The sequence below is a fragment of the Vanessa tameamea genome, chromosome 20, assembly GCF_037043105.1.
Source record: "Vanessa tameamea isolate UH-Manoa-2023 chromosome 20, ilVanTame1 primary haplotype, whole genome shotgun sequence".
In the NCBI taxonomy this organism is placed as follows: domain Eukaryota; kingdom Metazoa; phylum Arthropoda; class Insecta; order Lepidoptera; family Nymphalidae; genus Vanessa; species Vanessa tameamea.
The window spans coordinates 10062501-10076870 of NC_087328.1; the positions used below are offsets into that span (position 1 = coordinate 10062501).

The 14370-nt window shown below is 31.5% G+C and overlaps 1 protein-coding gene across 3 annotated transcripts in view; it reads left to right on the top strand.

The window, feature by feature from the left end:
• The first annotated feature begins 30 nt into the window (after positions 1–30).
• Positions 31–14370, top strand: part of LOC113391432 (mucin-3B) — a 60323-nt gene continuing 45983 nt past the window's right edge. Inside the window, exons 1-2 of one of the 3 annotated variants that reach the window (XM_026627393.2) lie at positions 31–128; positions 757–839. The gene's annotated coding sequence lies outside the window, so the exon portion shown is untranslated. Of the gene's footprint in view, positions 129–692; positions 840–14370 lie in introns of all 3 variants that reach the window. The other 2 variants (XM_026627394.2, XM_026627395.2) reach the window with 2 other exon arrangements.

Sequence of the window (14370 nt, forward strand, 5' to 3'; positions counted from 1 at the left end):
AACACCGCATCCTTTCGACGCGATGCGATGCGCCATGCGATGCGCCGGCGCAACGCGGGTAACATCGCAGTCTCCGACGAACGCGCGTCTCATCTCCTCGCCTCAGCAGTATCAAAATATAAAATTTTGTAAGCGAAATATTTTATTATTCGGTTTTAAGTGTCGAGCTTTTCGTTTCATTTCTGTGCTTTCGATTTGTGATTTTATTATATATATTATTTTATTATATTTTATTATTTATATTATTTTATTTTAAAAGGGTTTTAATAAAAAATATATATATTATCCTCAATAGTTTAGAAAGATAATAAAGAAAATATTAAATAAAACTTAGTTAAATTCACAAAATGTTTTGACTGACCTCAAAAATTATCGTCTACGCTTAAACAATGAGCTACATAGTTATCGTTTATCGTTGTCAAAAATCAAGACATTGTCCAAATCGTTTTTTCAAATAGGTTTAATTAAGCGCAATTTTTGCGTAATCAGCCGTGAGAATCATTGTTGAGCCGCCGCGGTTTTTGTTCGTTCTGTTACTTTACTCTTATACAATATAGGAAATATATGTCTTCTACAATGTAATTAACGCTGTATGTACTATGATTAACATGCATTTTCATTAAATTTTATCCGAACGATATAACGCTTAGAACGTTTTTCGATTTTTAAGTCCTATTTTGTTTAGAGTAAAGCGTTTTATAGATAAATTTATATAGTTATAAATTACCGTCAGTTAAATTAACTGCTTTTTCACAGCTCGTAAGCACATACTAAGTGATCTGACTTTGCTTGTGAAGTGATTTGAATCTTGTGAACTGTGAAGAAACGTCTCCATTCTGGTGAGTTCCATTGTGTATTATTTATATATTAATACTTATTTGTAATGTTAATAAACTCAAATTTTAAACATAAATATGTTTTTCATATCGATTTTGATCCTCAATAAGTTAATATATGGTCCATCTGATTTAATTCATTATTAATTTTAATTATTCGAAGTCAGCGTAAAGCCCCTCCAATTTTATTTACTTATATATTTCTTAAAACCGTTGTGTTGTGTGATTATTTTGACTTTTAATGTATATCGTTACTAACTTTAAAGATTATTATTTCACGTAGCGAGTAGATAATATTTTATTATTGTGTTAATAATTCTAGTAATATTAGACACGTGTCGTACGTAATTAGCGGCTTCGAACTGAAATAATTTTGCCACAAATTGAATATAAAATTAAAATACTATAACAGTGTGTTAATTCTTTATAATATTTAATATTTAATGAAGACAATTGGGTTTCTTTTTATAATTCCTTGTAGGTTTTCTTAGTGACTATATTTCGAAACGATTTCATGACTTGGGGATGAATTCATTTAAAAGTATTTGAAGTTCCTAGTTTATTAAACTTTTTTATATTAATTTATAGGTTTTTATGTTACGATTATTATAAGAACTTATTAATGATGAATATAAAGTCATTTATTCTAATTTATTTATTTTCTGTATTGGACTAATATATTAACATAATTTCAAATATATTTATCAAAGTCAAATTTATGGATTGTTTTTTAAAGAACATAAGTCTTTCGTGACTTCAAGGAATTACTGTTAGGAGTAACAATTACAATAGCCTCAATAATCAGGATTGAACCCACGACTTTCACATTGCTCAGTCGCTTGTACCATTGAGCTATTAAGTATCCTAATTTAAAACAAAAAAAAAATCTTAAATAAAACCATTGAATATCTATTCGTTACGAATTAACAAAACAATTTTAGCCTTGATAATGTTTACCTCAATTGAACTTTTATAACTCCATAACAAGCTATAATACTGTGGTTTTACTTGAAAAATGCGGTAGTGACGGAAATAATCTTAATTTTTACATCATTTAATTTGTATTTTTTTTTATAAACAAATAAATTTTTAAATTAACAAAACATGTCGTTATTATGAATAAAATTTACGCGCGTAATGATATAATATATTAAAATTATATATGTGCGTTGTTCTGAATGCCATATAAAAGAATTCAACGATCACGCGACGGTAACTCTGTAACAACTGCATTATTTAATATTTATTTAAAAGTTAAAATATGGATATTTATCAATACTAAATTAGTAAGTTTATTGATTACTAATTACATTCTAACAGATTATAAAAACAATGAAAAAGATTTGATGTTTAGAATTTCATTGAATAAAGAAAGAAAATATATTAGTTTACGCGTGAATTTACCCCTGTTTGCAACAGTCTTATCTCCTCATAAAAATATAAGGTTTCAAGATCTTTCAACTCTACTTCAACGCGGCTTGGACCAAATAGGTTTACCCACGATATTTTTCTTTAACGTGGAGGACGAGATGAATTATAAACACAAATCATGAAACTTTTCAAGGTCTGGCTGGGTTTGAACCCATAATATTTGTATAAGATTCAATTACTCTAACCACTGCGATATCTCGGTTCGTATATGATGTAAGCTAAGAATATACATCAATATAAATAAAAATTAATGTATAGAAGACATACATACATTCGTATTTAATATGTATGTATGTCATATGAATTCCTTAACCATTAATCTAATTGTGGTAAAAAAGTGAGTTGTTTTAGTGACGCCTAAGAACGTTCCTAGCCAAAACATTTTAATTCATGTGTTTGTTCTTCTATATAGAAGTTATATCGTCCCTCAGTCTCCCCATGAGAAGCCGTCACCGACAACCAGTATAATATATAACATATACTAGCTGGACCTGCGGCTTTAACCGCGCGTAATTTATATAACTTTACCTATAGCACACAATCCGTCCCCCCAGGGTTACCCAATCGAGAGGGGTGGATTAAAAAAAATAGTCCTTCGTTCGTCCGGGGACTCAAACTAACTCAATACCAAATTTCATATAAATTGGTTCAGTTGTTTAACCGTGAAGAGGTAGACAGAAAGACAGAGTTTCTTTCGCATTTCTAATATTAGTATAGATTCTATACTTCTTAAATCGCCCGATCTATGAGCGAACATTCGTTACAACCAGTCAACACTGTATTATACAGGGTTATTGGTAATTCGACGTATTCCCGTTAGGAGGTGATAGGTTTAATTGATCTTTCATTCAAAATTGATTTAATATAATAACCAATGTAAAAAAACTTACTTATTTACTTAATACGAATTTAAAATAAAATTTATAAATCAGAAGAAAAAAATAGATTTTAATTGATACTTTTTTTTTTATAAATTTTTGAAATTGCAATTTTGACTTATTTTGAAAAAATCTAAAAAAACGTGATAACTCAAAAATGGTTCACATTTGCATCATGCATATGGGGGTTCAAATTATCGCAAATAGTCACCCCTATCACCTCCTAACGGGAATACGTCGAATTACCAATAACCCTGTATAAGTATTTATAAAGTGAGCCGAGATGGCCCAGTGGTTAGAACGCGCGTCTTAACCGATGATTACGGGTTCAAACCCAGTCAAGCACCACTGAATTTTCATGTACTTAATTTGTGTTTATAATTCATCTCGTGCTCGGCGGTGAAGGAAAACACCGTGAGGAAACCTGCATGTGTCTAATTTCAACGAAATTCTGCCACATGTGTATCCACCAACCCGCTTTGAAGCAGCGTGGTGGAATATGCTCCAAACCTTCTCCTCAAAGGGAGAGAAGGCCTTAGCCCAGCAGTATGTAATGTGATGTATTAACGTGTATAAGTTTATTTAATTTACATGATGCAATATAAATAGTATTAAATTATGTATATAATGTTAAAAGTCGTGACACTGCGGAAGGCTCTATCAATTTCTCTGTATATAGGAGTGACCTTCCTGCGTTGTTACTTATCGACACTTGTTATTGCTATATGTTGAAGGAAAATACAAAGAAATTTGCATAATGTTTAAGTAAACCTGGCCAAATATGTAGAGTACATACAATTTATTCCATCTTATGTACAATTTTTTTTTTCTTTGAAAGAAGTAATGTATTCATTTCTACACAATCAAGATTCTTGGAGGGGTTTTGATCATATTTTTTAATAGTAATTCAAATTCTATATTGCCAGGTTTATTTCAAATTTGTCAAATAATAAGTCAAAAATAATAATTTGAAAACTAAATAAGTCAAAAATAATAAATTGAAAACTAAATAAGACAATTTTTTTTTTTTTTATGAGATAATAATAAATTTCTGATTAAATAATGTGACGCAATACCACCACCCGGAGTTGGAGCTGCGTCGTAGAATGAGCTCCAAACATTCTCTGCCACTTTTAGTTTTTACTTATACGTTTAAAAAATCGCCTTCGTATCAATATATCAAGTGGATCAAACTCCTTTAAAAGATCATCCATAATATTGATAATTTACTTTGATCTTAACTTATTTTCAAAGGAATTACGCCTTTTAAATGCGCAAGAATAAGTGTGAGAATTGAGGCACTTTTCTGCCAAACCTATAATGTTATCTAAGTAAATAATTCCATTAATTTCACAATATGAAATTTTCCATTAAATATTCATTCATTCAAGATACATAAACATAAGTTTGTCAACACTCCACTATTATACTGATAATACTTTACACATTTAAAAACATTTTTTTGTATCTGGATTTGAGTATTGCTGTTGGCCCTACTGGCCTTTACAGCGTCACCGAACGTTGGGGCGAGTGTTAAGACTCTGCCTGCCTTAAGGTGAACCCTTTTGGGCTCGAGAGTGACGTTTGTCCTGAGGGTGTCTCCTATGAGATCGCACCTTGGCTCAAAACGTAGTCGGTGGGGATCAAAATAAACAAGCACTTATATTGCTACGTATGTATATCATTTGTACAAAACGTCAGCGCGATGTAGAAGACTATTAACGCCATCTATAGACAATTGTATGAAAACAAAACGAACTCAATGTGCTTATATAGATAAAACTAAATCAAAATCAAAATATTCTTTAATCAAGTAGGCTCATAAAAGCATTTTAACCGTCATGTTACAGTATTTAATTCAATGCAAAGCTACCACGGGTTCGGAAAGTAGATTCTACCGAGAAGAACCGGCAAGAAACTCAGTAGTTACCCTTTTCCACCATTCCAATTACAAAATATGTCAATAAAGTACAATTAAATTTTTAAATATTCCGCCTAGAAATAAAATATTTAGAAAAGTTTTTGTAGGTAGTCAAACTTAAATCAAATGTACCGATGCCTTATGATGAATGTGTTAAAAATTTGAAGAAACTTCATTGGTATAAGGTTTTGATAAAGTTTACTTTTTGTTTGTTGAGTTGTTTGAAAAAAAAAAAAGATATTGATGTAACATATACCTTAACGAGTGAACGGATTGAGATGTAACACATAGCTTATTTTTTTTTATCTGTTATAGAAAAAAGTAATAATCACTTACTTTTGTTATCGTTAGTGAACAACTCTTATGCTTACATCACGGAATATTCCGCGTAATGACGATAATTCAAATGAGAAACGCAAACCTCGTCTCGGGTAAAAGTACATTATTAACTTACCATTTTGAACATATTATAATCATACAGATTTTGCATGTCCAGTATTGTATACGCTACAAACTTTGCATTTCTAAAGGTTAGCAAAAATTTTCAAAAAATCCCCGTCAATTTTGAGGTCGCCGGAGTCTTATTGCTAGTTCGTAGAACTATTTCTGTATGCACGTTGATAAAATAGATGTGTATGTATGTACGTACGCATGGATATATGAATTGTTCGTGCGTAATTTTTGCGTCACACATTTTGTGAGCTAATGATGATATCCGCTCTAAAGACGTAACGCGATAAAAACATAATCGTATAATGGACATTTTACCATTACGCTTGACATTTCTGGGTGTCCTCTTGACTAAATTACAAAAAAGCGGCCACTCTCAAAGACTAATAGCACTGTAATATTTCTTGCTCAGTACTCGGTGATTAAGCGTGTGTGCTCACACAGTCCTGTGCGTTCTGCGTACTCACACAGTCCTGCTGGAACAATCTGACACTATCGGAGAGGAATCGAGTATGGACTAAACAATACAATTTATAAGTATAATATACACAATATACACAATTTGTAAGTTATTTTTTAATATAAAACTATATCAAGTCGTACTTAAATTACGTTTCGTAATAACATAAAAATATATAATCAAAAGATAGATCATTTATTTATTGTGTCGTAATATGTTTGTCTTCTGAATAAACGAGATATATTGAATAAGATTCGACATAGTCATGTGAACAGAGATGAGAATTGCTACATGTACGATCTAATTCGCATTCGGTGCAAGTCACGCGCTGAGCGTTTTATTGGCTAATTATTATTATTGAATTTGACGTATTCATGAGGATAGATTTAATTGTAATACACTATTACATGTATGTGATTCATACAAAAGATTAACTAGTGAGTTTTTTTCTAATGTTGACAAGTTGATTCGGTTACTTGAAATTTAATTATTCTTCAAAAAATCTTGTAATAGTTCATTTCAACGACATATATTTTTATTTATTTATTAGTCCTATTTATACTAAAATCTTATCTTGTGTTGAATATTTTAAATTAAAACAAAAATCTTAGCCCTACCATTTATTATGTAAATTTTAGTATATTAAGCTAATTGAGGCGTAGGTACAAAGTTTTCATCCACTACAAAAAAAAATAAGACATTTGATTATTAAAAATAAAATAACATTAAATAATACTCGAACTAAAATACGTTAATGATCTTTAACTGCTAGTTTTTTTTTTTTTAATAAACTTCATTTAAAAAATTTTTAGTTGACTCATTGAAACATTTTCGTTTATCGATTAGACCTCACGATCAGACTCCGTTTTGCAACTTTTGCGATTATAGCGAGTGACGGCCTTTGGGGAATCAAGTGGGCCGTCCCTTCACACACTTGCCGTCTCCAAAAAGATTATTACTTTATTTGAATATCAGTTTTTTATGCTTGAAAATAATAATAAATACATATTTTTTCCCTTTCTATGTTTGAAGCCAATGTTTATATTACGTTTGAGTGTGTAATAATACTTAACCCCTGTATACGTAATTAATGTACATATATGTTTCAACTTATGAATACTAGATGGCGTTATGTCAAATTGTAGACAATTCTAAATCGCGATGGCAAGATTCGCTAATTGTTTGCATATAGCACTTAGGAATTTTTTGAATAAATATGGTTACCAGTGGCACCTAATAGTTATATTAGTAAAACATTAGTGTTGTGAAGCATCCTTAGGATCGACTGAGCTATTTGTTCAACTCCCTTAATTAAAATAAAGTAAACTAAGATCCTGGGCCTCCTCTCTCTTTGAGAAGAAAGTAGCTTAATAATCAATATGATTTATTGAATACCTTACATAGAGCTCATGTACTTAACCAAGATTTTTTTTGATAAATTGTATGTTTTAAGACCTCTTGACTCAGGCTGTGCGTACGTCAGTCATTCAGTGTTACAGTTTTAGTATGTAAACGTTTTGTACATCAATAATTTTTCATAATTAATTTATTTCAATTATATTTTTAACTGAATTATCTCTTAAATAATAATTTAAGACACAATTGATCAAATACAGATTACTATTTAATAAATGTTATTAGGAACGAGACGGAAAGATGTTTGTTGTTTCCGACAAGTGATATTTTGTTCATTTAAAAGAATATAATAGCATTGTATCAGTACTACAAAGTTTGTGCTACCATTGAAGCTATGTTAAGGCGATATATAAAATGATTACAAATTTTAACGCCTATGTAACTCGAAAAATTGTAGACCTTAAATAATACGTTAATTTCACAAATAAAAATAATAGAGACAGTAATTTGTGCAGCTTTCGACAACACAGCGTGACTAATTGTGTCGGATAAACAATTTGCACGAGTACACAGATATACCGAGATATTCACATAAAACGTTTAACATTGAAAGTAGTCATAGCGAGATTTTATTAGCATTTCGTGGCCATCTTTAGTCACAGTTTAAAGTTACGACCACATATACATATATAGTATATTTGTATTGTATTGTAAATAGCCATTATTATTATTATTCGAATTTCAATCATATGGCGTGGCAATGAAGACTTGTGGGTGCATGAAACATACAGTTAATGTTTATTTTTAGAAAATAGACAAATAAACGGTCAACATGTCTCTAGAACACTGAAGTTAATTTGATTTTAATCACGTCAATATGTGATGTAAAACTGTTTAAGGAGAAGGAAATTTAATTTACTTGGAGGCTCCGATATGGGTTAGTGAATGTAAATGTCACAGGAATGAATTCAACGATGTTATTCTTCAGCGCTGAGCGCGAAATCAAATAAGCACATATTAAGAAAATTCAGTGGGATGAACTCAGAATCATCGGTTATATCAAGGTTTCTAACCACTGGACCATCACGGCTCAACTATAGATACAAAGACAGAAACAACATAAACAGTCTGTACACTTTTTATTTAAAAATATTTTGTGTTAATGGAAACAATATAAGCCAAATGTATTCACACCGAACATCTGTTTATATATTGAAGTCCACCGCAGGTCAAAGTGCGAAACGAATATTTTGCAACAATCATTTAAACATGAAATTTAAAATCGATTAGTGACACTTACGAATGCGCCGGCGCAATGATTGATGTTTCAGATCCGTTTGTATAAATATTTACAACCTGTTCTTTTTAAAGAAAGCTTTGTAAAATATATAAAATTTGACTTTTGATTAATTGCATTGATATTATATTTATACGATATCACATTGAGGTTTTTTTTTTAAATTGAATTTCTATGTGTTATATGTTTATTTGGGATCGTGTGGAACTCGATAACTTACCATAATACATTTTTAAACTCAATCTATACGTTCACTTATCAAAAATCAAAATACTTTATTAGAGTAGGCTTTTGAATCGTCATTGAACAAACTATATTAAGTAAAGCTACCACCAGTTCGGAATGTAGATTCTACTGAGAAGAACCGGCAAGAAACTCAGTACTTACTCTTTTTTAACATCTAAAAATATAGTCATGTTATTTAAATACAATAAATATGTATGTAATATATCCTGCCTGGATGTTGACTTCCATAGCATAACTCCACGCTTTTTTATCATCTATATAATCTTGTATCGAATAATATGTACCAATGTACTTTTTACAAACTAATTGATGAATGAATGAATTTATTAGTTAAAAATGTCAGCGGAATTTTATTATAGAAACGGTTACCTTGCCCCAAAAAGAATTTATTGACTTTGCGGAGTCGGAAACTTGGCGTTATAAGCTTATCCTTACTTCTTGTGCACATACAATGAACGCAAGAATACATTAGAAAACATAAATGTTATTAAATGATGGCACGAATGCTTAGGTAGTGAGTGTGACTACCTCTATAGTCTAGTTGCTCGATTATATAGACTGTGGGTCCCAGGTACCTGGGTTTCCTGGGGTGACCCGACTAAAACCAGGACATCGAGAACTCATACCTTACGAGCTAATTACAATACCAACCAGGTTGTTCATGTGCAATAAAAATTAATTTATTAAGCAACAACAAAGGTCATCTAAAATTATAATAATATAATAAAAAAATATAATAATATAAATTATTGATAATATAATAAAATAATAAGGTCATAGTATAAAATATATTTTATTCTTAATATACTTTTTATTCAAAATAAAAATAACTAGATTAAATATCACTATAAAAATAAAAATATTTAATATAAAATTAAAAATACATTTTTTAAATAAAATTATTTGCTCAAAATAAATTAAATATAATATAACTTTAAGAGAGTTCATTCGCCATATGTCACTAAAGGCCTATCATTTTGTTTAATAAACTTCCAGGGAACAATGACTTTTATACCAATTAAAATAAAGTTCATAATGTAATTAAACGTTAAATCAAGCCAATGAACGATATTCAATACTATAAGCACCTTCTGTGTACCTTCAAACATTCTCTCATAAAAGTCACGGTCAATTCACTGCTTTCAAAAAATATTATTGTCGCGACTCCGACGCTTATAATTTTCTGAATGCAGTATTAAGGGTTGTTTTTTGAAATTAAATGTCAGACAATGGGTTTAAAGTAAGTTGTATATGGCAATAAATCAAGTTGACATTTTATTATTTTTGAGACGCATATGAAATGATCTTTAGAGATATACGTCATTAATTTTATTTTATGACTATTTTAAAAGGAATCGTTTTATAAATGAAAATATATCTATATTTATAATTAAAATTACTTGGTCGAGTTTGTACAAGCTCGTCTGGATAGGTAGTTATCAACTCGTCACATATTCTAAAGTTAAACAGTAATACTTAGTTGTGTTTTGGTTCGAAGGGGGAGTTAGTGTAACTTTAGACACAAGGGACATAACATCTGAGTTCCCAAGGTTGGTCGTGTGTTGGCGATGTAAGAAGTGGTTAATCTTACCGCGCAAATGTCATAGACATTTGCATCATTTGCGGTAATCACTAAAAGCAGTATCGCAACTTTTAATTAAAATAAATGGTTCATCATTATGATCATCAGCTTGTGTTCGTCCACTGGCATAGGCGTCAGCCATTTAGCGTATGTCATAAAAAAATTAAGAACGTCCTCTATCAGGTTTAAAAAATGTTTACTGTGATTAATATATGAAAGATGGCGTTCCGGATTTTCCTGTCAACGTTTTAATGACAAACCTTTGGTGTATCATTAAAGTTATGAAATGTTTCGAGTTCTATGACATCCGATCGATTAAAAATAATATGACCACCTACAGTTTATTTACTAGTGTAATTATATAACTTTTATAATTTTACTTGAAATAGCTCAGACGCTTGACCGCCAATTTTCCGTGATACAACTATCGTTTCTTTGTTATCAGAAACTCAGTAATTAAACTTTTCCACTAATTAAATGACGCAGGTATGTTAATTAAACAATTAAATTAATATATTCTAAATACTAAATCTACCCTATTATCGTCTATATATATATAAGCAACGTCATACTGAAATTTCTCGTAAATGTATATTTATATTCCTATTTGAACCCACGAACCTTGTTGCGATTTAATTACATAAATACTTAAACATTCTTATTACAGTGAACTTAAATAACACGAACAACATTCGCACGTGTAAAATTACGTCAATTAAACTAAATACCTGTTACGAAAATATCTAAATACTTATTTTAATGACGAAGCGCTTAGACGTCGTTACGTTGACGAAAATATTAATATTTAAGATGTTTCAATCGTATTTAGTAACTTTTTATTTGACACAATTAGAATTTCTTTTATTCTTACTAGTTAAGTATTTTTTATGCAAATACTCAAAATGGCTCAATGTATAGAATCCGGATCCTTACTAAAGGTAATAACTGCTAAGTGAAAATCGTGCAAAATTGACTTTATAAAACGCAACCTCAATGTGTTTTATTACAGGACCAGCTGGTTCGATGAATTTAAATCTGTAGAGCTGTTAAAACAAACTTGAATCTCACCGCAGAATAATATCGTGAAATTTCAAAAAGTGTTATTTAAAGGATAAGTTTATAACCGTATGATGGTTTTCAATATTTAATGTGTGAGATACGAAGCGAGATCTTACAGCGGTGCTGTCCTCTCAGGTTACAACACAGAAGGGTGATTGAGCGGATGGAATACTATAGAAGAGCAACAAAAGCGAATAGAAAATCAAAAGCGAGTACAAATTTCCGGGAGTGCGATATTACGCGTCTTTTTGTAAATAAGTCAAAAGTGCTGTCACATTAATTATATTAATCGTCGAAGTCGTTTCGCACTACCGGAAATATGTATTCGCTTTTTTTGCTTCGCTATAATGTTCTACGCGCCCCAAGTGATTTTGCTTATAATCTGGAGCTGTCTTTAACGAAAAAATCTGAATGTATTATCTGTGGTTTCGAACTGAAAGACAACAATACAGAGTTTTCGTTTAGCGGTAAAATATATTATGAGGGAATGGTACCTATTCAGACGAACCGTGTTGTTTAGAACTTCTATGGGGTTATTTTATGCGTAACTTAAAGAAGTGCGTTGAACCCGAGGATTAAAATATTACCGACAAATCGTTCGTGTATTTCACTATAAATACACAATAATAATTGTATTAGGTAATCGGACAACAGCCGAGACATTTATTTGTTTAAATATGACTGTATTACACGATATGATTCAACTTTCATCGCACGGCATGCGCGCGCAGCGTAACCGCACGCACAAGCTTTCACCCACACTCCCTCGTCGATCTCAGATCGTGGACTACAGAGATTTATTGTTAGAAACATCGTTTTCGTTCATATATAACTTAAGGTCATTGTTCTTTATCATTCTTTTAATGAATTTAATAAACCATCTACTTACTTAGTAGTTAAGGTTTGTGCATGTCCGTCTGGATAGGTACCAACCACTCATCAAATATTCTACCAGAAAACAACAATAATTAGTATTGTGGTGTTCCGGTTTGAAGGGTGAGTGGGCCAGTGGAACTACAGGCACAAAGGACATAAGATCTTAGTTTAGTTAGCCCATCAGCCCGTATGCCTACGTCATAACAAAAACGAACACCATCCTACATGTTTAGCAACGGCATATGTGGTTCTATTAACTATTTATGTATTTACCGGGATGTATAGCTCGCGATATATTTATAATTTTTAATTTGACGACCTCCGTGGTCGAGTAGTGTGTACACCGCTTTTCATGGGTACGCCACTCCGAGGTCCCGGGTTCGATCCCCGGCCGAGTCGATGTAGAAAAAAATCATTAGTTTTCTAAGTTGTTTTGGGTCTGGGTGTTTGTGGTACCGTCGTCACTTCTGATTTCCATAACACAAGTGCTTTAGCTACTTACATTGGGATCAGAGTAATGTATGTGATGTTGTCCAATATTTATATTTATTTATTATAATTGTTTCAAGTCCGTGTGATTTTCTGGAGGAGCGATTAGACCGCCATGTTTTTAACTTCAATATTTTTATTCTAGATATGAAATAGAAAAAAGAATAACATTAATGTTACCCTGTATAGTGATACCTTATATTCTTTTTACGTAGTACCTTAGAGTTATTTAAACAAATAGTTCTGCTCTCCGTTCAAATTGACCAAATCTATATTTACAAACAGACGTCCTTTTGTATTATTGTTTAACGTATACATTTTACCAATTAACCAATATTAATGAGTTAAAACAAAATACAATAACATCATTGCATTATAATAGCTAAGAACTGTTTCCCATAATCTTATGCAACATGATAAATTCATTAGAACCACTTTGGGCTGGTTCAGACAGGGGACACTTTGCTGGAACACTGCGCCTGCGCATTGGCTTTAAGATTTCCTCCGAATCAAAAACATTTGAATTGAACTTACCAGGTGGGTCAGCCTGGTTACCGATTCATTCGCCCAAAGAACAACACTTGGGCCTGTGTGTATTTTAACAGTGAGTGAGGCAGGGTAAACCAGCCAGGCGAAATGGGTGTAATATCTTAAATCCATTCATCGTGTCATATCCAGCATCCATTCATAAATCTGTGATGTTGAGAAGTTTATTCTTCTTACAGTGACAGTGTCTATGGGCGAAATTACGATTAGGTAATTCCTCGTCTAGCTTACTAAAACAAATAAATAAAAAAAAGGAATATCTGATTTCTGTTCAAAACATATTCTGTATACTACAGTTCGGTTAAAATGTTATATTTATGTGTTTTTAATATATTATTAAGTGTATGATTACCAACTGTTACATTCAAAACCATGTTACACATGTGTAAACGATAAATGATTTTATTTTAGTATCATAGTGTGAACCACGCTTAGCGCCGTATCGATTTGGGATCTCCGACAGAAACTGAATTGATGGTATCTCATGGGAATCGCCGGTACAGACGCTGATGGCTTTGGCGTAACAACGATGACGTAATTCCGAGTGACATAACACGAGATGTTAGCGATGTGTATTAGAATGGATGCTGTTTATTAGATTGGTTAGCTATTCATAGTTGAAAAGTCATATTGAAACAGTTTATATTTTATACTAGATTGATCTACGGCTTTATCCGTGCGAAATTTATAAAACACAAACTTTCTACCCCCGTTTTACCCATTTAGGGGTAGAGTTTCGTAAAATCCGTTCTTGGCGGATTATTAGGAACCTACCTGCCAAATTATATAGGTGTTAACTGAACTCTTCTTAAATCGATTTAGACCGGTTAGACCGATTTCGATGTAATTTATTATGTGTATTTGAGGGAGTTCCTCGGAGGAGAAGCCCACTTACATACAGGTATATGAATATAATGTATTGATGAAGGTGCAGTCAAAGTTA